Here is a 24,012-nt window from a genome sequence, read left to right as displayed (position 1 = left end):
TTGATTATCATTCGGATGGTTTTATTTAGCCAAAATTGTTTATAATAAAACATTATTCAACAATACATGCAGATGTCTGCTAGACAAAAAAATCTTGCAGTGTTTCCTCTGTCCAGATCCCCTGCTCTACAATAGAATATGGACCAGTGCGGTGTAGGCGCAAGTTCTACGTTCATGCAGAACCAGGGGCACGTAGCATCTTGGGCTTCAGGCTGCCCGCCCTCCAGCTTTTCTTCATTCTCATCAATGGCTTTGCCAGACCCCCCGATCACTAACTGGTTCTACACCAGTAGGTTCTCCATTCTTCATAAGGGGACCTTACTTCTCCTGCAATTATTATTGTTTACCATATGGAGACGCTGGCCATACATCAGACCAACTTTCCTCCAACCATCCAACTAGTTGGTTAGAAGGAATAACAACCTGGTAGTGGATGGGAGCAAATGTAATTTGTAATTAAGTCATTTGTTTCCGGCAGATGTAACATGTGCAGAGAGATTTAGTCTTGGGCTAGTTATTTTGTTTCTGTGCAGGAAAAATACTGACTGCTTTATTTTTACACTGCAAATCTCACTTTGAAGTAAAACCACACCCAAATCTAATTCTCTCTGCACATGTTACATCTGCCCCACCTTCAGTGCACATGGATTTGTCCATTGAGAAGGAATTTTCCTTTGCAAGTGAACCAGAATAAGGACCATTGTCCAGAGTGCCTTGATACACATATTTTAGAAACAACTCGCTACTTGTAAGGCTTAATACATCTGCCCCATTATTTATTGCAAAAGAATTAGACAGATTCAATTACACCTAGTAAAATGGCTAACATCAATACACCCATCTTTTTTTAATGTTTGTAAAGCACCTTGAGTATTGTTGGAGAAAGTACGCTATATAAATAAAACGGTACTCTTTACCTAGAACGGCGCCCGCGATTGGCATCGCGGGTGTCGGGGGTAAAAAATCGCGGGCATCGCGGGTACATAAAAAACGGGTGCGACGCGATGCCCGCGATGCCCGCGATTTTCCCATAGGGATCAATGTTAAAACTGTGATTGGACGCGATTTTACTGTTAAATGCCTCAATGCCCGCGATTTGGCCATAGGAAACAATATTAAATGGGCCACAGAGCCCTAATAGTGCCCTTGAACTGTGAAATGGCCCCCACAATTGTTAACGCCACCCCACGATCAACGTCAACCCGAAGCGTGGCAAGCGCAGCGAGCCTGCGAGGGGCGGCGGTACGCGTCCTCCGACCTTTTCATACCCCCACTATCCACATTGGCGTGGAGTTGAGAATAGAATAGTGTGGCGAGCGCAGCGAGCCACCGAGCCCGAAGCGTGGCGAGCGCAGCGAGCCCCGCGAGGGGACGCGGATACCTTCACAGGTAAACGCGTCCCTTCGCGGGCTTCACAGGTGTCCGCTTCGCCATGGACACCTGGGAAGCCCGCGAGGGGACGCGTATAACTGTGAAGGTATCCGCGTCCCCTCGCGGGGCTCGCTGCGCTCGCCACGCTTCGAGGTCGGTGGCTCGCTGCGCTCGCCACACTATTCTATTCTCAACTCCACGCCGACGTGGATAGTGGGGGTATGAAAAGGTCAGAGGACGCGTACCGCCGCCCCTCGCGGGCTCGCTGCGCTCGCCACGCTTCGGGTTGACGTTGATCGTGGGGTGGCGTTAACAATTGTGGGGGCCATTTCAGACTTCACGGTGACTATTTGGGCTCTGTGGCCCATTTAACATTGTTTCCTATGTAAAAATCGCGGGCATTGAGGCATTGAACACTAAAATTGCGTCCAATCTCACTTTTAACATTGATCCCTATGGGAAATCGCGGCCATCGCATCGCACCCGTTTTTTAGTGCATTCGATGGTCGCGATGGGCGCCGTTCTAGGTAAAGAGTACCAATAAAACTTACTTACTAATCTACTCGCTCACAAGACCTTGAGTGCTGAATCCCACCCCAAAAAAACATTCCCCTGGAATAAGAATATATACTTGCTCCCAGTTCTTTCCTGTTCTCAACAAGGGGACACAGCAAAACCGGGTATGGTATGACCCTCTGACAGTTGGGATTCCAACGTTCATTTCTCTGACATCAGAATCTGTCAGGAGCCTGACGGGGGGGGGGGGGGCGAGCGCATTTAAGTCCCTCGCTGCTCTCTCTGTGATAACCTTCACAGGTAAGTATCCGTATTCTTTTCTTTGCAGATGTGCAGTTGGTGGTAGGTAAATAATTTAGTACCTTTTGAATTAATAATTAATTTATTCCTGAGCAACAAGTACCATCAATAAGCATATAACATTAAATTTGCATAAATGCACCAATAAAATACAATTGCAACTCAATTTTTATTATACAGGAACTGTAGTATGCTGTTCTCTTCTATTCGCTTGCCCTCCTGACACTATTAAATGAAACAAGTATTCAGCAAGAAACAGTGTAATGCATATAAACATTCGACAGATAAACTCTGTTGCCTTTCTCATTAAATGGTCACTTTAAGTATCAACAATTACTCTATCATAGAGGCCTCTACTTTACCAGGAGACTATTATTACTGTGCAGTAACTGTTTAATATACCGTAGTCTCAGAGTATTTCTATTGTAACCAGTGTTGCAAGTAAGGGGGTACGGCGTGGTACGGAGTACCTGTAAGAAATATGTTGCAGGTACGCAGTACCACTTACCCCCTGACCCACTGTCAATTCTGTTTTGATTTTAAGTCTAAATATAATGTATCCCCAGCCCGCCCACCCAGCGTTATGATTGGTGCTGTATGCAGCTACCGGCTACTGCTGATTTAGCCTGTCACACTGAAAGGCATCAGCAGCGCCGACAGCATGAGGAGCAGGCTTCAAAATTGTAAGCACAAGCTGCCCGGCTCTCCCCCAATCAAGAGCCAACCCACCCCCAGTCATCCCGTTTCTCATTCCCTGTCTCCTGATGCCATGCTACTATTGTCATTTAATCACTCCTCTAGCTTTGTGTGACCATGCCCCCTCATGATACATGGGCACGCCCATTTTTGGTGGAGGATATCAGTACCATCAAGAAAAAAATTCTACTTGCACCACTGATTGTAACTGCAGTTACTCTCCAATAATGCATGTATTTATAGAGCTGTCCCTTTCCCTCATAGAGGACTAAGGCCTATGCTGAAAGTTAATCCCTAGGGTATTTGTAATCCACAGAGCAAGGTTAGGTCCAGGAAAGTCCTGCGCAATTATGCATTTGGTCCTATCATGCGCAGATGCTAAATAGAAGGTTGTAGATTATAAATACTGTTAGCTGTGCTTTAGTGTCTGCGCTTCCAATTCTATGTACTCTATCCCTCGCTGTTTTCCTGAGGTAAATACTTGTAGGATTAATTGAGAAGTTCCACAGGCTAAGATAAATTAACTTTCCCTGTCGCTGGCTGTAAGCACTGTTCTCCTGACAGGATTGTACAACTATTTTGCAATTGCTGACAATATAGTTTCCCATTAAAGTCTCTGAAGAACTTTCAACTTATTGAATATCTGGTTCCATCCTTACAATCCGGGTTAATAATGAGAAGCTTTTTCTGTCAAATAACTATGTAGCCAATCCCTGAATATAAACTGTACTAGTGGTCTCAATCATTAGCATTTATCCCGTTGGCAACATATATCCTTTACAACTGTAATTTCTCTCACCATAGTGTTATCCTTATGGTAGTGTTGGTAAGAATAATCTGCCTTGGCAAAACCCCTTTTTCTTGTCTAGCTAAGACTGAGGTTTTAGACTGGCCTGACACTTTGAACTATAATCTGCTTGTACTTTTCTGAGAGTGTGTTTTATTTACTCTCCCTCCAACTAGCTGTTATGAAATAGACACTTTTATTACAGTCCGGCTGGCTTTTAGGCTAGGAGGATTCTGAGGCAACTTGACACAGAGTAAGTTATATATAAAAGTCCTCCTTCACAAAGTAGTCGCTACAGGTGCCACTCTAGCTGTCCATCCACTCATCTATGACAACTTTCACCCTAGCTTTAATCTGTATCGGGGCTGTCCTATGCTGCTCTGGGGGCTGGTTCACCACTCACCGCACCCCTCTCCTTCCATTTGCATGCTGCTGGGCCTGGCTCACTCTCCGCCTTGGCATGTCACTCAACTGCTGCGTCACCGCCCGGTCTCCGCCTCAGCAGACGCCTCCTAACTCACGCTGCAGACTCCGTCACCTCCCCGCCGGGATCTTTACAGCAGCAGCCGCCTGAAGTCCTCCGCCTGTCACCGCTCGTCTCTGGACCTGGACTCCGCCTCCGTGACGATGCGGCGTCACCACTCCTCCCGCCAGGTATGACGCTCTGTATGCGGCCACCGTCAGCGTCACTGCCCCATGCCACCCATAGACTGCACCGGACTCCCTGAACTTATCACTCTCTCTCCGGTGAGCTCCGTCTCTCCCCTCCAGCACCGCTGTCCGTCACTTATCCGGCTGCGCAGCTCTGCTTATTAACATCTCTTCAGGGAACTCTCTCCCTCATCCAGTAACGGCTTTTCTATTTATATTCTCCCTCACGCGCTCCTCTCCTGACCCGCTCTCTGCACGAGCCCAATAACTTTATTAACTGTATTTTACACCAGACCTCTGTTAACCCCTCGGAATGGGGCATTTGAATTGGTCCCCTGGCTGATTTCTCTGAACGGCTCAGTCCATTTCCCCTCTAGTGGGGGGTACAGTATATCGATTAAATAGTATATTTACTACTTTCAATGAAAGTCTGGGTTGCCTTCCATGAAGGCATGTATTTATATATATACGTCCGACATATCTTTAATATCCCCTATGGGGATGGCATTTTTAAACAACAAACTGTATCTTATATTAAGAATATTCAGTATGGCATCATATGCCCATATATGAAGTTATCACATCTCCACCTATGCTATTCTCTCTCTATGGGGGTGGTGAACCCCCACAAGGGTAAATAGCCCATGTAAGTTGGGATTCCGACTGTCAAGCTCCGGACAGTCGGAATTCCGATGTTGAAGAAACGACCACCAGAATCCCAACTGTCGGTAAGTCATACGGCACTCGCTAAGCCCTCCAGAGAGATTATATACTACACCGGGCTTCCACCATTCTCCAGCAAGCGGACCTTCCTTCCGCCGTCATAAGAACAGGTAATATAGTGTTTCTCTGTTCTCTACAACCCTGCTGGACCCTCCTTGCATACGGCCGAAGGGAGAGAATTCATTCGAAGTCTGAACTGACTTTTATTTCTTCCGCAGATCGCCAAAAAATGGGCGGGTGCTGACATCATGTGACTTCAGCCCCCCCCGCCCCCAGCAGGCATCAACCCGCCTGCGTTTCCAAGGACATCCACAAAAAACTGGGCTTCCTTCTGTCTGCCTCGGGTGTGGTATAGGGTTCCGACAGTCGGGATCCCGACAGTCATTAGCCCGACGTCGGGATCCCGACTGGCCGGACTCAGACAGCATGGTGAGCGCAATAAAGCCCCTTGCGGGCTCGCTGTGGGCATGGTGGCTTGCTACGCTATGAGGGACATGGACGAATTTGGCCCCTTCTGAAAAAGCCTGAATCAGGCAGCAAGTCATGTTTTCTTTCTTTAAGATATTACAGGTTGAGTATCCCGTATCCGAATATCCGTTATCCGAATTATTCCGAAAACCATACATTTCAGAAAGTGAACAAAAATTTTTTTTTTTGCTAAAAACTTACTGGGGACATCTGTAACAGCACTATTGAGGGAATGATATGTAACTGGCACTATATATGTGCAAGACAATGATTGCTTGGCATTTAAATTCAGTGCCTGAGATTGTACACAAACTTTGTTTCATGTTTTGAAACCATGTTTTATGTACAAATAAAATATATTTGTGTTTATTTCATGTGTTTGATGTATATGTACAACATAAATGCAAGATACCTCAAGATACATCATTGAAATATTAAAATATTCCGAAATACGGAATAATCCGTTATCCAAAATTCTCCTGGTCCCGAGCATTTTGGATAAGGGATACTCAACCTGTATTTTAAAGTGTGGAATGTTTTTATATAGATTGGGTCATTGAGTTGCGCAGATGATTTTGAGTGACCTAGAATAAGCATGTACGGGACATTGACCTTCTGTCACAAGTCAGCAATGGAATTGTAAGAACAGAGCTATGTGTACACTGAGTTACAGGACCGCGCAATGGAATTCATTAACAGGGAAATCTCAGGGAACATCAATACTAAATCTCTAAATACGTGCCTTTATTCTGTATTGCAGAGCTTGTGTGAGATAAGATTTCAATGGTTTCTAACTTCACAGACTTGGGAAACTATGACTGCTTTCTGCATGGCTACCGCAGTGGGTGATGAAATGGATATGAAGTAGCTAGAATCAATCTGAAGATAATCAGTGTGTAGGGATTTACCGGCAGTGTGTAACTGTTGGCTGATGCTGTGGGGTCGTTGATATACACGGTGCGATTTTCGCGTTACCTTCCGTATGATTTTGATTATATAGTCAAAATTGTAAGGAAAGTTAGACAAAATCACAGTGTTCAGGGGATTGTGATACCGATACGATACTGGAGTCATTGGGCAGTATTCAATGAGGCTGATTCGCCACGTTTTATGGCGATTTTGTGCTATTTTCGTGCTGTATGCCGATTTTTTGACTAAAACGGTGAATCACCCTATTCAATGACCAGAAGGCGAATACATTTCAAGGTTTTTATCGCCATGATTCACCAAGTAGCAACCGCTATCTTTTTATGGTGAAGTGGAATGTGAACTTTTAAAATAAAGTGTCAAAAAATCAGGAATTTTATTCTGAGGAGGGGCATGCTATTTTTATTCATGTGCTGTAAGCACATGAATATATATTTAATTTAAAAAAATATATATATAATTTTTTTTTTACACAGCAGCCAGCAGGGGGTCGGGATATTAGATATTCATATATTCACTGCACCCGATCATTACATATGCACGATCGGGTGTAGTGAATACCCGGTCCCCTGTTGGCTATCCCGGGGGGCAGCCTGTGCTGCCTGGCTCCCGGGGAGCCCACCTCCCCCCCACAAATGTTCTGGGGCAGGCTCCCTGCGGCATCGCCGCAGGAGTTAAAATTCGCCGGTCAGGGGCAGCGAGCCCCTGACTCGTTGAATACTGGAGCCGGCGAGGCTCCGGAACGCGGCCGTCAGTGGCGAATGTGCAGCGAATCCTAAACATGATTCGCTGCACATCGTCAAAATTCTCATTGAATACCGCCCATTATCTCAAGTTAGACTGTGCCGGCACATCTGCAGGAGACTCCCTAAATTCGTAATGATCTCCCTGACTCCCTGCGATCTCCCTGATTTCACCTAACCCACATTATGCCACTGATCAAAGTTTTGTGGGGAAAAAAAAAAAAAAATATATATATATATATATATATATATAGTTATTGAGACAAGGTGGCACACAGTTTGAGAGGTATTCACTGGTTTGCGGTGCAAGGTTCATATGAAAATTTATATACACAGTTATCTTTCTTGCAGTTAGGAAAGAAAAGAACCAGCACACGCATTTGAAAAAAACGATAGTGTATTCAAAGGTACATTACAGTTAGTAGACGGTGTACAGCGGCTGACCCGACAGCCGTTTCAACTGGCAGCCAGCCAGTTTTCCTCAGGGGTACCCCTGAGGAAAACTGTCTGGCTGCCAGTTGAAACGGCTGTCGGGTCAGCCGCTGTACACCGTCTACTAACTGTAATGTACCTTTGAATACACTATCGTTTTTTTCAAATGCGTGTGCTGGTTCTTTTCTTTCCTAACTGCAAGAAAGATAACTGTGTGTATATATATATATATATATATATATATATATATATATATATATATATATATATATATATATATATATATATATATATATATATACAATGAGTGGCACCCGGAGGCTGTTTAATAAGGCAAATCAGGCAGAGCTGGATCGAACGTTTTCGAAGTTTAATTACTTCTTCATCAGGATGAAGAAGTAATTAAACTTCAAAAACGTTCGATCCAGCTCTGCCTGATTTGCCTTATTGAACAGCCTATGGGTGCCGCTCATTGCTCTCATATCATTGGATACCGTGGTATCATTCAGCTTGGCACCGGAGCAATTGTATGTGTGTTGGAAGTGCTGCCCTACCACCACATATATATATATAGTAGTGGGATGAGTCGGCACTCCAAATGGGGATGATGCAAACGATAGCTGACCCGGTGCCTTCCAGCGTGGACATGCAGTCCTGGTATAAGGGTAGGAATCAGGCGGCACTCCCGGATTTGTTGCAAAGTGAAAATATTTATTCAATCATCCAACATGTTTCGGGCACATCGGGCATATCCCTGAGGACGGGCCATGTGCCCGAAACATGTTGGATGATTGAATAAATATTTTTACTTTGCAACAAATCCGGAAGAGCCGCCTGATTCCTACCCTTATATATATATATATATATATATATATATATATATATATATATATATATATATATATATATATATATATATATATATATATATTCCAATAGGATCATCAGTGCCATTTCCATAAATTGGTTATAAGGTGCAATGATCCCTATGAATCCCTATGCAGTTTGAATAAGTTTCCTCATTGCAACTTATATGGAACCATGTGTAAGATACGTGAACAAGTCTCGACATGTATCAGAGTCTTTTCGCCAACAAGTACAGTAGATCTTACTAACTACTTTGGGGCTCATCTACTTTTGGATGCAAATAATTTTATTACACGCCGCTCAGATGTAGCAGTACACGTCCACGCCACTGGGTGTCACCGTCACAATTTCCCTGACGTTATTCCAAAAGTAGGCATGTAGGCCCCAGCCTTGTATTTGCTTAATACTCTCAGATTTGCACGAGTGGTGCCCAGGGCAGTAAAGACCCTGGTGTGGCCCAGGTACCTTTCAGTGGGTGTGGCCTAATTGCAGGAGGTGTGGCCATGCACCTTTACAAGAAACTACAGGAAAATATCACCTCCCTGTCCACACTGCAGCCTCTGCTCTCCTCTATCAGACCTAGGCATGGGAGATTAGTACCCCCTCTCTTAGCGCCACTGGTGGTCACAAGCGCCGTCTTTCAACCATTGTTTTTTCTTTTTTGTACACATATGTGACACCAATAATGTCATGTTGCTGTTACTGTGTACAATTTTATGGGCAAAACATTGTAATGGTGGGGATTGGGATGCTCGTGCGGCATAGCCACGTGCCCAAAAGGCGGTGTGACCTTTTCTGAAGGGGGCGTGACCTCACGGGCAAGCCACACCCCTAATTCCATCACTATGGGGGCTTGGCCCAACCCCTCTGTTTCACTGAATAGAACCCGCTGCGTCTATCCCCCGCTCTATCAACTGCCCCACCCACTGCGAGACACTGCCAGCCCTGGACAGTTGAGAGGTATGATGTAGACTAGTGAACGCTCCACTGGGGCAGGGAGTGTAGTTACATAGTTAAATAGTTGTTAAGGCCAAATAAAGACAAGCGTCCATTGAGCTCAACCTTGGTTAGTGTGTATGATCCATTTGCTACATACCTTATTATGCGTTGCACAATCTGATTCCTTTAAACACAGATTCTGATTGTTGTTTGTACCCCTGGATGTGATTACCTAAAATATCTCTGTACTGAGCTGCTGAATATGTGTGAAATATATATAGAACTGATAATAGAATATAAATATAGCACGGGGGACCCAATTAGCCTGATGGTGCCTATATTCATTGTTTAATAAATACAGGACAGAAGGCGCACTGCTGCCACGTCAGTTCTAGAGAAGATTTAGGGAGTATTATGAAATGTAACATGACCCTGTAATCCTGCCTATACAGTACGTGTTGTCTGTGACAAATAGCAGCAAGATACCAGTTACTGTGAGGTCACTGAACCCTTCTACATGCCGGCCATTGACTCAGCAGCTGAGCCAGACCATGGGGGCTACAGAGATAAGTGACCGATAATAAACCAGAGCATATTACCACTTTTACATCAAAACTGCCGGGTCGCACCCGGGTTCTTGGACCCGGATGTGACCCGGAAGTTGTTCCCTTTTACACCGGCGTCCCCGGGCAATATGCCGGGTGGGCGACGCCGGTGAATTCGGGCCCTGAGCCGGCACTCGGAGATGACATCATCTCCAAGCGCCGGGCAACCCGCCGACCATCACCGCCGCAACGCCGCCTGACACCCCCGCAACGCCGACCGACACGCTGGGGGTGACCCAGCTTCTGTCCACAGGCATCCATTCACCTCTGCTGCTGTTTGCATAGTACCGCAGACAGCATCAGAGGCTGTACGCAGCCCCTGCCCAACCTCCGGACTGACCTCAGGGTGCTGCGGTCCGGAGGTTGGGGCTCCCTGATTGGAGGAAATGGGTCCCTGGGTCGGATGACCCGGGTTACCCATTTACACGGCCCCTGACTCCGGGGAAGCCCTGTGTCGGACCATGAACATTTGCTGGGTCGGACACCGGGTAACAGGACCCGGGTTATTATTGTTTTTTCCCTTTTACACCAAGCCCCGGCCCGGACTGGAGCGGCAATAACCCGGGTTGCGGCTCTGGTGTAAAAGGGGTATATGTAAACCCTGTTTCTCCCCTGTCTCGTTTCTGTTTGTATTGTTGCCTGCCTGGCTTTTGCGGCGACCAGTGGCGCCGCTGATGGCTGCCTAGGCGCTGTGCTGCCCAGCAAATATATGTGCCCTGCCTCTATAATCCCCAGGATTAGCGCATACCTGTATATGTTATGTATATCTGTACTGTCACTGTTACCTACCGGCTGTTGCACAGCAATTCAAATCGAATTTCTAGTATACGCAAGTACTGTATACCTGGCCAATAATGCTGACTCTGATAAACTAACCTTCCCGTGTACCAAATGCTTCTTATCAGGGGGCCCTATCCCGAGACATGGATGCAGTGGAGTGGGGATATGGTCATTGGGTTGACCCTATTATGGTCGACATGCATTGGTTTTACCACTGAAGGTCGACAGGCCCAAGGTAGACACCTGAAATAGGTCAACATGGCTGAGGTTGACAGAGTTGGAAGGTTGACACATTGGCACAATGGCAAGGTCGACATTCAAAAGGTCGACATGAGTTTTATCACTTTTCTTTCAGCCGACGTGCCAACAGGTGGTATTTCATGCCCTACCATCCATTACGGCGGGCAGGAGAATAGAATAGTGTGCCGAGCGCAGCGAGCCATGCGAGGGGACGCGGTACTCTTTGACGGTGTCGACAGTTTGGACAAAACAAAAAGTTGGAGTGACAGTCTTGCTACCGCAGTCACAGTGGGAATTTAGGGGTCTATTTAATAAGCCTGGAGAGAGGTACAGTGGATGTTGATGACGTACTAGCCAATCACTACCATGTTACAGGCTGTGCTTGAAAATGGCAGTTAGGGGCTGTTTACATGAGACGCCTCCAGAGGGAAGTTCTCCACGTGCCCCTTATGTGCCATCAGACTTCTCCACGTGCCCCTTATGTGCCATCAGACTCCTCCACGTGCCCCTTATGTGCCATCAGACTCCTCCACGTGCCCCTTATGTGCCATCAGACTCCTCCACGCACCCTTGTGTGCCATCAGACTCCTCCATGTGCCCCTTGTGTGCCATCAGACTCCTCCACGTGCCCTTTATGTGCCATCAGACTCCTCCACGCACCCTTATGTGCCATCAGACTTTTCCATGTGCATCTTATGTGCCATCAGACTCCTCCACGTGCCCCTTATGTGCCATCAGACTTCTCCATATGCATCTTATGTGCCATCAGACTCCTCCACGTGCCCCTTATGTGCCATCAGACTCCTCCACGTGCCCCTTATGTGCCATCAGACTCCTCCACGTGCATTTTGTGTACCATCAGACTTGTCCATGTGCATCTTATGCTCCATCAGACTCCTCCATGTGCCCCTTATGTGCCATCAGACTCCTCCATATTATCTACATTGAAATAAATGAAAAAAGCCCTTAGAACCTGATGTCCTTTTTGTTGATGATAATGATGAAGAAGAAGAAATTGAGTGTACCTTCCAGCTGAATTCCCTCACCGGTATCCCGATAGAGCAGGGTACACTAGTGTGCCTTGAGCTGTTCTCAAGTGTGCCCCCAGATCTAGAGATGCCCAAACCAGTTTACAGCCACCACCAGTTCAACTGTTATTTACTGGTCTCTTCTTTTCATGTAAAGGGCCAATGTATTTTATTTGTGTTACCTGTGGGGACCAGTGTGATTGTTTTTTATATGGGGGGCAATAGGTTTGTTTTTTTCCTGTGGGGGCCAATGTGTTTTGCCCTGTGGGGATCTCATGGTGTGCCTTGGCAATTTTAAAATCTCATTTAGTGTGCCGCAAGGTAAAAAGGTTGAAAATCACTGCGATAGAGGAAACCCCGACATAGATCCGCCTCTCCCTTACCCTGCCTCCTCTACCCCTTTCCCCTTGCAGCCTAATTCCCCTTCTAAGTGTCAGGTCTGAGGGGCGGTCTTGAGCTGACGCTGGAGTATAACAGAAGACGGCAGAGAAACTCCACAAAGGAGTAGTGGTGACGTCACTGAAGAGGAGGAGCCAGCGGGTAAGTATGGACTGGCTCTGACTGATGCTGACCAATACTGGATGCTGCTTGGAGAAGTCACTACAGGTAAGTACGTTCAGGTCAAGGGCGTAACTACCATAGGTGCAGGGGGTGCAGCTACTAAGGGGCCCACATTACGGGGGAAATTTACTAAAGGAAATTTGTAAAAAAATAGGTGTATTTGTATCCAGAAATACACTTATTTTTGACATTTACTATCCCAAAAATACGGCAATTCTTAGCCGTATTGATGTGCTATCAATATGAATACGAATTGCCGTATTTTCGGGATAGTAAATGTCAAAAATAAGTGTATTTCTGGATACAAATACACCTATTTTTTTACAAATTTCCTTTAGTAAATTTCCCCCATCATGTCAAAGTAACAGGTTCTACTAATTTTTTTTCATCTTTGGGTGGTACATAGGGGTCCTTACAAACTTTTGTTATGGGGCCTACAACCAACTAGTTACGCCCCTGGTTCAGGTAGTTGTCACTAGCGGGTTCACTGGAGAGGTTCACCGATGATGATAATGGCAACAGCAGGTATCTGCCAATGGTAGTATTGATGTTGTCTCTCTGATTGGTGAATGGTAACCGCAGTGAGAATGATGAACTGACAAGGACTAATTGCAGATAGACTTTAATAGCAGGCTCTGTGGATGATCAGCTAGGAACAGCTAGCACTGTAATGAAGTGCTACCTGAAGGGAGCAATATCCCAATCTGGACACTGGAGGGAGTCAGTGTGTGGTAACAGGGCCGCCGACAGGGGGGGTGCCCTGGGTACAGCTGTCCCGGGCCCCGGCCTTTGGAGGGGCCCGGGCAGCCGCCCACAGTGGTGCCAACCCCCCCACCCCGGGCACCCGCACACTGCCTCCCCCTCCCAGCGCTGGCGGGCCCCCAGCCAGGCATGCACAATGCACAGTGCAGCCTGCAGAGCACCGAGCCTAGGACATAGAGGGGTTCGGCGCTCTGCAGGCTGCACTGTGCAGTGTGCGCTCCGAACCTGACCATGGAGGCTGTAGGAGCCGGAGGGCGATGCCACAACACGGGTGATGGTAAGTAATGGGGGAGGTGGGGGCTGGCACACGCGGGCATATGGCGCTGTGCCCCTGGGGGCCCAGACTGTAGGGCAGTCCCAGGCCCCAACATTTCTAGTGGCGGCCCTGTGCGACAATGTGGAAAAGCCGAAGGTGCAGCAAATAGCAGTAGTACTCAGGAGCTAGTATTGCTGCTTCTCTAAGGACAACATTGCACTGACTGACTTTTGAGCCCAGCTTCTGCCCCGTCAGAGATAGATGACTGGGGATTGCTTTGGAAAAAGCATGTGGGTGGATCCAATATGGCGGCCTGAGGCCTGTACTGAAGCGGAGAGCCAGTGTCTGTCATATCACTAACCGGGCTTCGGATGGTCCCCAACCACATCTGCTGGAATGTTATAGCGGGGAACGCTGGCCGTGTCTCTGGCACCAATCAGGAGGACAGATGGAAGGTGACAGTCTACGCGCAAGCTTGGTGAAGCATCTAAGTGACTAACCCTCCCTCCCCGAAGCCCAGCCCTAACCTCTCCCCCGACAGCCGAACCCTAAACCCCATGTTAGTGCCTCAGCCTAAACCCCCCCTTCCCACAGTCTAATGCTAAGCCACCCTGCATAATTATGTTTGGGATGCTGGCAGTTAGGGTTCAAGTGTTGGCATCCACATCGATGTTAGGATTCCAGCGCCAATCTGGCCACAAGTGGGGTTGTCGTTGTTGGTATTCTGAATGCTGCCATCCTGTCCACCACAATGATAACAACATCTTGTTGAACCTAAGGTGTATGATTGTAGCGTTGAGAAATGGTTTCTCTATTTTTGTGCAGTGAGTTTTGGGAACCGCTCAATAATTGATCTTTGGGGGGAAAAGTATCTCCATAGAAGAACAAACGCATTTTGTTTTTACCGTTATAAATGACCCTTTGTGTTTCCTTGTACAATGTGCTTTTATACTGATACCTTTGTCGTCTGCTTCCTCCTATACCAAGTGACATCACTCCCACTCTTGGCTATTCTGCCCGCACTGTATAATTTACGAGTTAACCACCACACAGAGCAGCGACAGCTGTTGCATTTCGACCACCAATTTATTATGTATGGCATCAAAATGACAGTAACTTTACCCTTCCGTCTGTTTTGTTTTAATTAACAGCATCGCAGTCAAAAAGCTTATTGTTCCATCTATTACTGTAAACTGTATCGTGAATGGGACCCAAAGCTAAATGCAAATAAGGTGCTTCCGCATTGCGTGCGCAGAAATATGTGTGGCAAATCCCCCGTCCCTAACTGCCATATGTGCGCAGTACACCAGCGCTGCGTCCACTTCTGTATCCAGCCTATAAAACAGGGGTCATACAAGTACGTGTCACTGTATCTGTGACTGCACGCCTGATGCCCATCTGCCATGCACTCTGCAGTTCCAAGCAAATACATTCTTGGCTGCTAACAGTCACTTCTATGAGGTTGACACCATGCTGAAGACTACTGGGAACATGCCTGAGGGCAAATGTATTGATAACTATGGGTAGACAGCTGGCAGATGGGACTTATAGTAGTGCCAGCTGGGCTGGGTTTCCCGGGAGCTGCAGAAAACAGTTAACTCCCTGCGCTCTGACAAGGTGCTGGAGAAGGGTGTTGCTCAAAAATAATATTGTCTCTGTACAGTAGTTTGCAGCAGTCTGAGCATCCCAGTCAAAGTGACTGACTATGGATGGACATTGAACATCGATGATTCTAAATCATTGATGGTTTAAGACTGATGTCGAATATTGTTGCCACTGCCATCGATGAAGGAGTACCAAATGGTTTCCCTCCATTGATTCACAGCAGAACCAATGTTTGTTTGTTTTTTTTCCCCACAAGGTGCCGGGACATGGAGCATAGCTACGCCCCTCCAACAACCCGGAAGCCACGCCCCACGTTCACGAAAATGGATGACTATCGATAGCTAAAACTATTAATAGTTATCCATTCGCATAAAGCGCAACGGAATATGCTGCGCTATATAAGAAACTGTTAATAAATAATAAATAATTTGTTACCATTGATGGCTAGTTGCATCGATGGTGACAGCATCCCTATGATTGACCTGTCGCCTCTTCCCCCTTTCCAAAAAAACAAACAAAAATGCCTTAACAATTTTTGTGGGTGATCCGAGAGGGTAGGCTGGGCAAGCATGGTCATATTACAGACTGTGTTTGAAAAATGGCAGTTAGGATCTGGTTCTATCTCTCAAAGGTGTAACACTAACTGAGCCTATTTGTCCATCATTAATTACTGTATGTACATAATTCTTATGGTGCCCATACACATGTGAGATACATTTCGATAAATTCCCGCAACAAAACCCATCATTGCATGCCATCGCATTTGTCACCCGACGCAATGTAAGGGCCCGCCGGTTGAATTTATGTACTGCACATAATACCTATCACATTGCATGTGTGTTTTTAACCACATGCAATTGCTCACAATGCGATCTGTGGCAGCGGTTGTTTTCTCCCTTATCAAGATTTTGCTATGGGGCCCACAAGCTCCTAGCACCCTAGAACTGAATCAGGCCCCATGTCTCTATTCTGACAGTGCGATATTATACCCCTTTCACACTGCAGCTCTTAAACGGTAAATTGCTGTTTTTTTAGCCTTTTAAAACGGGTAGAGCTGCAGTGTGAAAGCTCCAGGATGCTTTAACCGTTTTACAAATACCGGTATTTCACCCATTTCAGAGCCTTTTTTTTGGCAGTTTGAACGGCTCTATTTCTATGGCTTGAAACGTGTTCCTTGGGGGTTAAACGGGTTGAATGAGTCAATAGTATTACATGCTATTTAAAAGGTCTGCATCTGCAATGTAAAAGGAGTTTAGTGGCTCAGACCCGTTTTAAATTCCGTTTTGAAATACCGGGTCTTAAACGTTTAGGCATTGTGAAAGCAGCATGAGAAATGTGAGTGTGGTAATTAATATAAGTGAGTGTATTAAAATGGAAATGTGATAGTCTGTGAGGTAACTGCATATAACAATAAATACTTAATAGAACGTCAAACCAGCCAAATATAAAACATATCACATAACTGTTCCTCGTTGCAATGAATATTATCTATAAACAGATCAAACCAATGTCAATATATTTTAGTTACTCCCAAAGTAAACTTGAATGAGGATCTAAAAGTTATCTGTAGTCTGGGTCTGATGCTGGTTCACACGGAGTGAACCGAATTCGTCCCCTGCGTCCCCTGACAGTTGCCGGACAGTTCGCAGAGGGGAGGGAAGGGGGCAGACGGTGGTGGCACCGGGCCATGAAAATGCTGGGTGTTCCCATGGGTACGTGGGCAGGTTGATGCCAGAACGGCACCCAGATTTTCTACGTACGGCACCGTAGGGAAATCGCATCGCATTGCATCGCATGGGCCATTATAGCGGCATGCGATGCGATTTTTTTAATGTAATGTTTTCAATAGTCTTTGTGCCCTACTATATCGCATCGCATTGCATCGCACCTCCCGCAAAACCACATGTGATTGCATGCGATTTTATATGGTGTGCCATGGCATTACATTAGGAATACAATAATATGATTGTATGTCCTTAAAATTAGGTTTTACGCACCTCCCCCCCACTATCCACACCACCCAGAAGTGTGGCGAGCGGCGGCAGAACGCGTCCTCCGACTTTTTCATGCCCCCATTATCCACATCGGCGTGGAGTTGATTTTATATAGTGTGGCGAACACAGCGAGCCACCGAGCCCGAAGCGTGGCGAGCGGACGCAGATTACTTTACATGTATTCCGCATCCCCTCGCGGGGCTCGCTGCGCTCGCCACGCTTCAGGTTCGGTGGCACGCTGTGCTCGCCACACTATATAAAATCAGCTCCATGCTGACGTGGATAGTGGGGGTATGAAAAAGTCGGAGGACGCGTTCTGCCGCCCCTGGCGGGGTACGCTTCGGGGTGGCGTGGATATTGGGGGGGGGGGGGGTGCGTAAAAACCGTTTTTTTAGGACATACAATCATATTATTGTATACCTAATGTAATGGCATCGCACACACTATAAAATCGCATGCGATCGCATGCGATTTTGCGGGAGGTGCGATGCGATGCCCTGGGGCACACATAGCAGTGAATAAATTACATTAAAAAATAGCATCGCACATCGCATGGCACTAAAGTGGCCAATGCGATGCGATTTCCCTACGCAGAATAGCCCACTAAGCAAATTGCTTAGTGGGCGCCGTTCTAGGAAACAACTACCAAAGTTTCTATCATGTCCCCCCTTTCCCTTCTCTGCTCCAAATTATACATATTAAGATCTTTTAGTCTTTCCTGGTACGTTTTGTGATGTAGGCCATGCACCATTTTAGTTGCCCTTCTTTGTACAGTCTCTAATGTATTTATATTCTTCTGGAGATATGGCCTCCAGAACTGAACACAATACTCTAGGTGAGGTCGTACCAATGACCTATACAGTGGCATTATTACTTCTTTCTTTCTACTGCTGATACCTCTCCTTATGCAACCAAGCATCTGACTTGCCTTCTTCATTGCTTTGTTACATTGCCTACCTGCCTTTAAGTCCCCTGAAATAGTGACACCTAGATCCCTCTCTTCCTCAGTAGTTTCCATTATAGTGCCATTTATACTATATCTAGTCTTTGGATTTTTGAGACCCAAGTGCATGATTTTGCATTTTTTGGCATTAAACTGTAGTTGCCATGCTCTTGACCATTCCTCTAATTTACCTAGATCATCAATCATTTGTTTTACCCCTCCTGGTGTGTCTACCCTGTTGCATACCTTTGTGTCATCTGCAAAAAAGGCACATTTTACCCTGAATTCCATTTGCAATATCACCAATAAAGATATTAAAAAGCACTGGTCCAAGTACAGATCCCTGGGGTACCCCACTTGTAACCTTTCCCTCCTTTGCTCCGTTTACTACAACTCTCTGTTTTCTGTCCTGCAACCACGCTCTTATCCATTCAACTACCTTAAAATCCAATCCTAAACTTTCAAGTTTATTTAACAGTCTGCATTGTGGGACAGTGTCAAAAGCCTTACTAAAGTCTAGATAAGCTACATCTACAGCCCCGCCTTGATCTATTACTTTAGTCACCCAGTCAAAAAAGTCAATAAGATTTGTTTGATATGATCTTCCCCCAGTAAACCCATGCTGTTTCGGATCCTGTAAATTGCTGGTTTTGAGATATTCTACAACTCTTTGTTTTAAGAGTGTTTCTATCAATTTCCCTTATACTGATGTAAGGCTCACTGGTCGATAGTTGCTTACCTCTTCCTTTCTTCCACTTTTGTGCAGTGGGACTACATTAGCTGTTTTCCAGTCCTCTCGGAGTACCCCAGTAGCTAGTGATTGGTTGAATAATTCTGTTATTGGTTTTACCAGCTCCCCTTTAAGCTCTTTTAGTATCTTGGGATGTATCCCATCTGGCCCCATTGATTTATCCACTTTCAGTTTTGAGAGTTCTGTGAGGACTTTCTCCAGTTTTGAGAGTTCTGAGTTCTGCGTCTGCTTAAATTTCTTAAAGGCCAACTTTTTTGCTTTCACAATACTGGCTACATCTTTTCCTTGTGTTTTTCCTAACTCTTTTGACACAAAGTTCCGTTGCTTTCAATATTGCACTTTTACATTTTTCCCACTTCTCCTCCACTCCTTCCAAGTTCCTCCACTCTGCCAAAGATGTCATCTCCAAGCGGCAGCTCAGGAACCGCCTGCGCTGGGTGGGGGGTTGCTCTGGTGTAAAAGGTAACAAACGCTGCGTCGCACCCGGGTTGAAGCTGGGCGCAAAAACCCAGGTGTGACCCGGCATTTCAGTATAAAAGGGGTATTAGAGTGACCCCTTCTTGAGTCTTGTTCGATGCCTTGGGTTTGGACATCCTCCCCCCCCCCCCCCAAACACACACACACTCCCCTCCTTCCCTTGTGTTCACCCATTTCCTTCTCCATTCTATCTTTCATCTATGTCTTTTGCTTATTTTTCTCTTAAATTATGCTTTTTATTATCTTGTTCAAGCAACAGATTATAATAAGAATAAACATACAAATTCCATATGCTTTATAACAACTTTCATTTGTATTAACAACAATTTACATCTTTATATTTACCTCACTTCATAAATAATTATACTATGTTTCAACAAAATAAAAAACTAGACAACACTGGTCGTAACAAATTGTAAAATGATACATTGTTTATCTTTATTGACCTACAATGTATTTTTATCTTTGATTTATGTACATTTTGATTTATATCTATTACTTCTCTCTCCCCAATTACATGTGCAAACACTATGGGGTTTTTCTGGTTTAATCGATCCCCTGGGCATTCGCATGGGGGACTAATTTTAAGCGTCTGTGCATGTGTATGTGCAGATGCTTGGTGTGAGTGGGCATGGCGAACTGCATGACCCCTGAGGGGTCACGCCCAGTATTTCATTGGTGTTCCCATGAAAACACTTTGCGTTCCCATGGTAATGGGCCGGGGATGCGGGTGCAGGGGGCGGGGAGTTGATGTCAGCGGATGTCAGCTGCCCACCCGCTTCCGGCACAGGGCGCTCATAAATGTAAACATCCATCCACATGGCAGAGGGGGATTGCGGCGTGCGGGGGGGGGGGGGGGGGCTGCTGGCGGTGGGCAGCGTTACGTCCACACGCAATGCTGCAAATTTCGACTATTAATACCAACTATTGCTTGTCCTAATAAACATTTAATTTTTTTTAAATGGCCCCCTCTGTCCCAATCTATCCGGGGTCTGACAGGGATCCTGGGAAATATGATCGGTAGCGAAGCATGCAGGAGACCCTTATCCATTAAACAGCAAGTCTCAGCAGCACAGACTTATATGAGTGTAATGCAGCCAGCAGAACTCATGTGGCCAGGGACTGACAATGACTCAGTTTTCTGCCCCAGCAGTCGCCCCTGAAGGTGGCCCTGGCAGCCACAAGAATCCAGAACGACTGAGTCTTCGGCAGATTCCACTTGCACAGCGATGAACGCCTTCAGTCTTTTCATCATTTTGTGTTAAATGCTCATTTTCTTTCGGGGAGCATGCGGCTTCGCTGCGAGAGGAAATCCCAGTTGGGACGAAGGGTGGGGGGTATGACACTGTCATACAAACCAAAGTTTATTCGAATAAACCGGGAATATTGTGGGCAGTATGGTTGGCATATTGGTTAGCCCCACTATAAGAGGTAGTCAGTTCCATTCCTTGCTAATCTCGAAATCACCATGCTCCAGGCCAGGTGTCACGCTCCGTTACCGCAGCGCCCGGAACGCTGGTTGGTAAGGTATGAGAAAGTCCAAAAAGTGGGAAATTTGGTACTTGTTTCCTAGAACGGCGCCCACGATATGGATCTTAGGCATCGCAGGGAAAAAAATCGCGATTTTACATAGGGAACAATGTTAAATGGCCCAATTGATCAGATTTCACATAGGGAACAATGTTAAATGGCCCACAGACCCCAAATAGCCACCCTGAAGTGTGAAATGGCCCCCCCAATTGTTAACGCCACCTCACCATCAACGTCAACCCGAAGCGTGGCGAGCGCAGCGAGCCCGCGAGGGGCGGCGGTACGCGTCCTCTGACCTTTTCATACCCCCACTATCCACGTCGGCGTGGAGTTGAGAATAGAAAGTGTGGCGAGCGCAGCGAGCCACCGAGCCCGAAGCGTGGCGAGCACACGCGGATACCTTCACAGCTATACACGTCCCCTCGCGGGGCTCGCTGCACTCGCCACGCTTCGGGCTCGGTGGCTCGCTGTGCTCGCCACACTTTCTATTCTCAACTCCACGCCGACGTGGATAGTGGGGGTATGAAAAGGTCGGAGGACGCGTACCGCCGCCCCTCGCGGGCACGCTGCGCTTGCCACGCTTCGGGTTGACGTTGATGGTGGGGTGGCGTTAACAATTGGGGGGGCCATTTCACACTTCAGGGTGGCTATTTGGGGTCTGTGGGCCATTTAACATTGTTCCCTATGTAAACTCGGGTCAATTGGGCCATTTAACATTGTTCCCTATGTAAAATCGGTAATCGCGTCGGTTGCATCGCATGCGATTTTTTTTGGCCGCATGCGATGCGACCGACGCGATTAACATTTTACCATGCATTTCTATGTAAAATTGCGGGCATCGCATCGATCGCATCGCATGCCATTATAATGGCATGCGATGTAAATGCGATGCCCGCGATGGGCGCCGTTCTAGGAAACAAGTACCAGAATTTTTTTTATGTAATAACCCACGTGACCTTTTCATGTGTCGAACATTGCCATGTTGGCCTATTGTTTGTGTCGACCACATGTTGTCAACTTATTGACTGCCGTCCTGGACTGTCAGCCATCTGGATACCATTCAAAATGTCGACATGATCTACTTTATTAACATGTGAGAGTTCAGGTGTTGGCCTGTTATCATCCAATTCCAATGGACCGAGCTGATATATCGGATGATAACTCTCCAAACCGGACGTGTTTGATATCCAATCCGACCCGTTCCTTTCCGTGCGCATCGGATCCTGTAGATCATACGTGCAGCACTTAGGATCTGTTGGATGCATCGGTGTACATCAGTGTACATCACAGGTGCTACCGCAGCCTGTTCCCCACCGGCAGCTCCTCGGTGCTAAACCATGTGCCAGATCATACGTAGCCCTTCCCTGAAGCGTCTGGGGGAGTTAAAGGAAAATCAGGAAAGGAAAACCGACTTGTGTATGGGGGCCTTTAGGCTGCAGCTGTCCACATTCCGACTGCCGAAATGTTGACAGGTTTTCTTGTAGAAATATTTAAAAAAGGAAGAACCGCGCTGTTCTTTTTTATCACCTTTGAATGATTCACATGTGTCAATAATACAACATCAGTTTATTAATTAAATGTCACTACATATAAAAAATGCAGAAAATGATTTCCTGAATGGCCCTCCGTTAATAAATTCTATAATAAAAATTTTGGGGGATAACAATAATATACGAGACAAATATAAGTCACTGTTTCTTTAAGAAAGAATTAAATGGATGATTCTGGATGCACTTTAAATGTTGATCCAATCTTAGTTGAATACCAAATGAGAGTACTTGCCAGTATATGTGATCATATATCAGTCCCGCTGGTACCGCTGTGGTGCCGGGACAACTACACCCATACAGGTTATCTTGTAGTTCCAAGCCCCCTCACCTGCGTGCTTTGAAATAATTTTGATCACCCGATATTGCTATGATACCAGAAAACATATTTAAAGCTTTACCGCAGTTTTGTCAAACTCATGTTCTTCCAGCTGTTGTGGAACTACACATCCCAGCATGCCCTGCCACAGACTTTATATAATGGATTGCTAAAACTGTAGTGCATGCTGGGATATATACTTCCACAACACCTGGAGGGCCATGAGTTTGACAACACTGATTTAACCGGTTGATATTTTTTCAATAACCGCCGTGGATTTTTTTTTTTTTTACAATTGAATTAGCTTAAGAACATCTACATAAAACATACTCAGCAAGTATGAACTGTATACTATTGCGGTGAGTTTTTATTAATACATTTGTATTTTTTCTTTTTTGATTGTAATACAAAAAGCTACGTTGCGCGGATTTGGCGTTTCTGTATTATTTATACTGGGTTCAGGGAAGGACATTGCTGTCCCGTGGTTGCAGCCTGATGGTTGTGCACCTAGAAGGAACTAAGGTTTGTGGACTAAGGTTTACATGGAGTCACCTCTTCCGCGGTGCGAATGTTTCCCAACAGCCTTCGGTACATAAGTTTCGCAATCCGAGTGCATATTTTTCATGAATACTTTTAGGTTGTTTAACCACAAGTTGCACAGAATGAAAATAACTGATTATTTCCTTTTCATTTCCCATCTCCTTCCAGATCACTATGTCAATAGAAGCGTTTCCTGGTCTGACAATGCTGCGTTTGTCGATGGTATTGTTCTGCTCTATGTGTATAGGTAGTAACCATCCCTTTCTGTCTCTACCTGATATTGTTGTACGCATCTGAATTGCACAAATGCGCGGTCTGGCATGTCTTCCTTCCTCCTCTACCCCTCTGTCCCTGTTTCCTTTTAAAGGAAGATTAAAACCCTTATGTAAAACTTTCAATAATCTCCTTTTGTACCAAAAGGTTCTTGACCTGCCCCCAGCGGTGTAGCTAGGTGCCATGGTGCCCGGAGCAAGGGCATATTTTGCGCCCCCCCCTGGTAATGAATTGGGGGCATGGCTAACGGAATCTGCTGCGCTATATAAGACGCTGTAACGGAATCTGCTGCGCTATATAAGACGCTGTAACGGAATCTGCTGCGCTATATAAGACACTGTAACAGAATCTGCTGCTCTATATAAGACACTGTAACAGAAT

The sequence above is a fragment of the Crinia signifera genome, chromosome 12, assembly GCF_055691185.1.
Source record: "Crinia signifera chromosome 12, ASM5569118v1, whole genome shotgun sequence".
In the NCBI taxonomy this organism is placed as follows: Eukaryota; Metazoa; Chordata; class Amphibia; order Anura; family Myobatrachidae; genus Crinia; species Crinia signifera.
The sequence above is the reverse complement of the archived record's forward strand: the minus strand, read 5'-3'. Positions refer to the sequence as shown.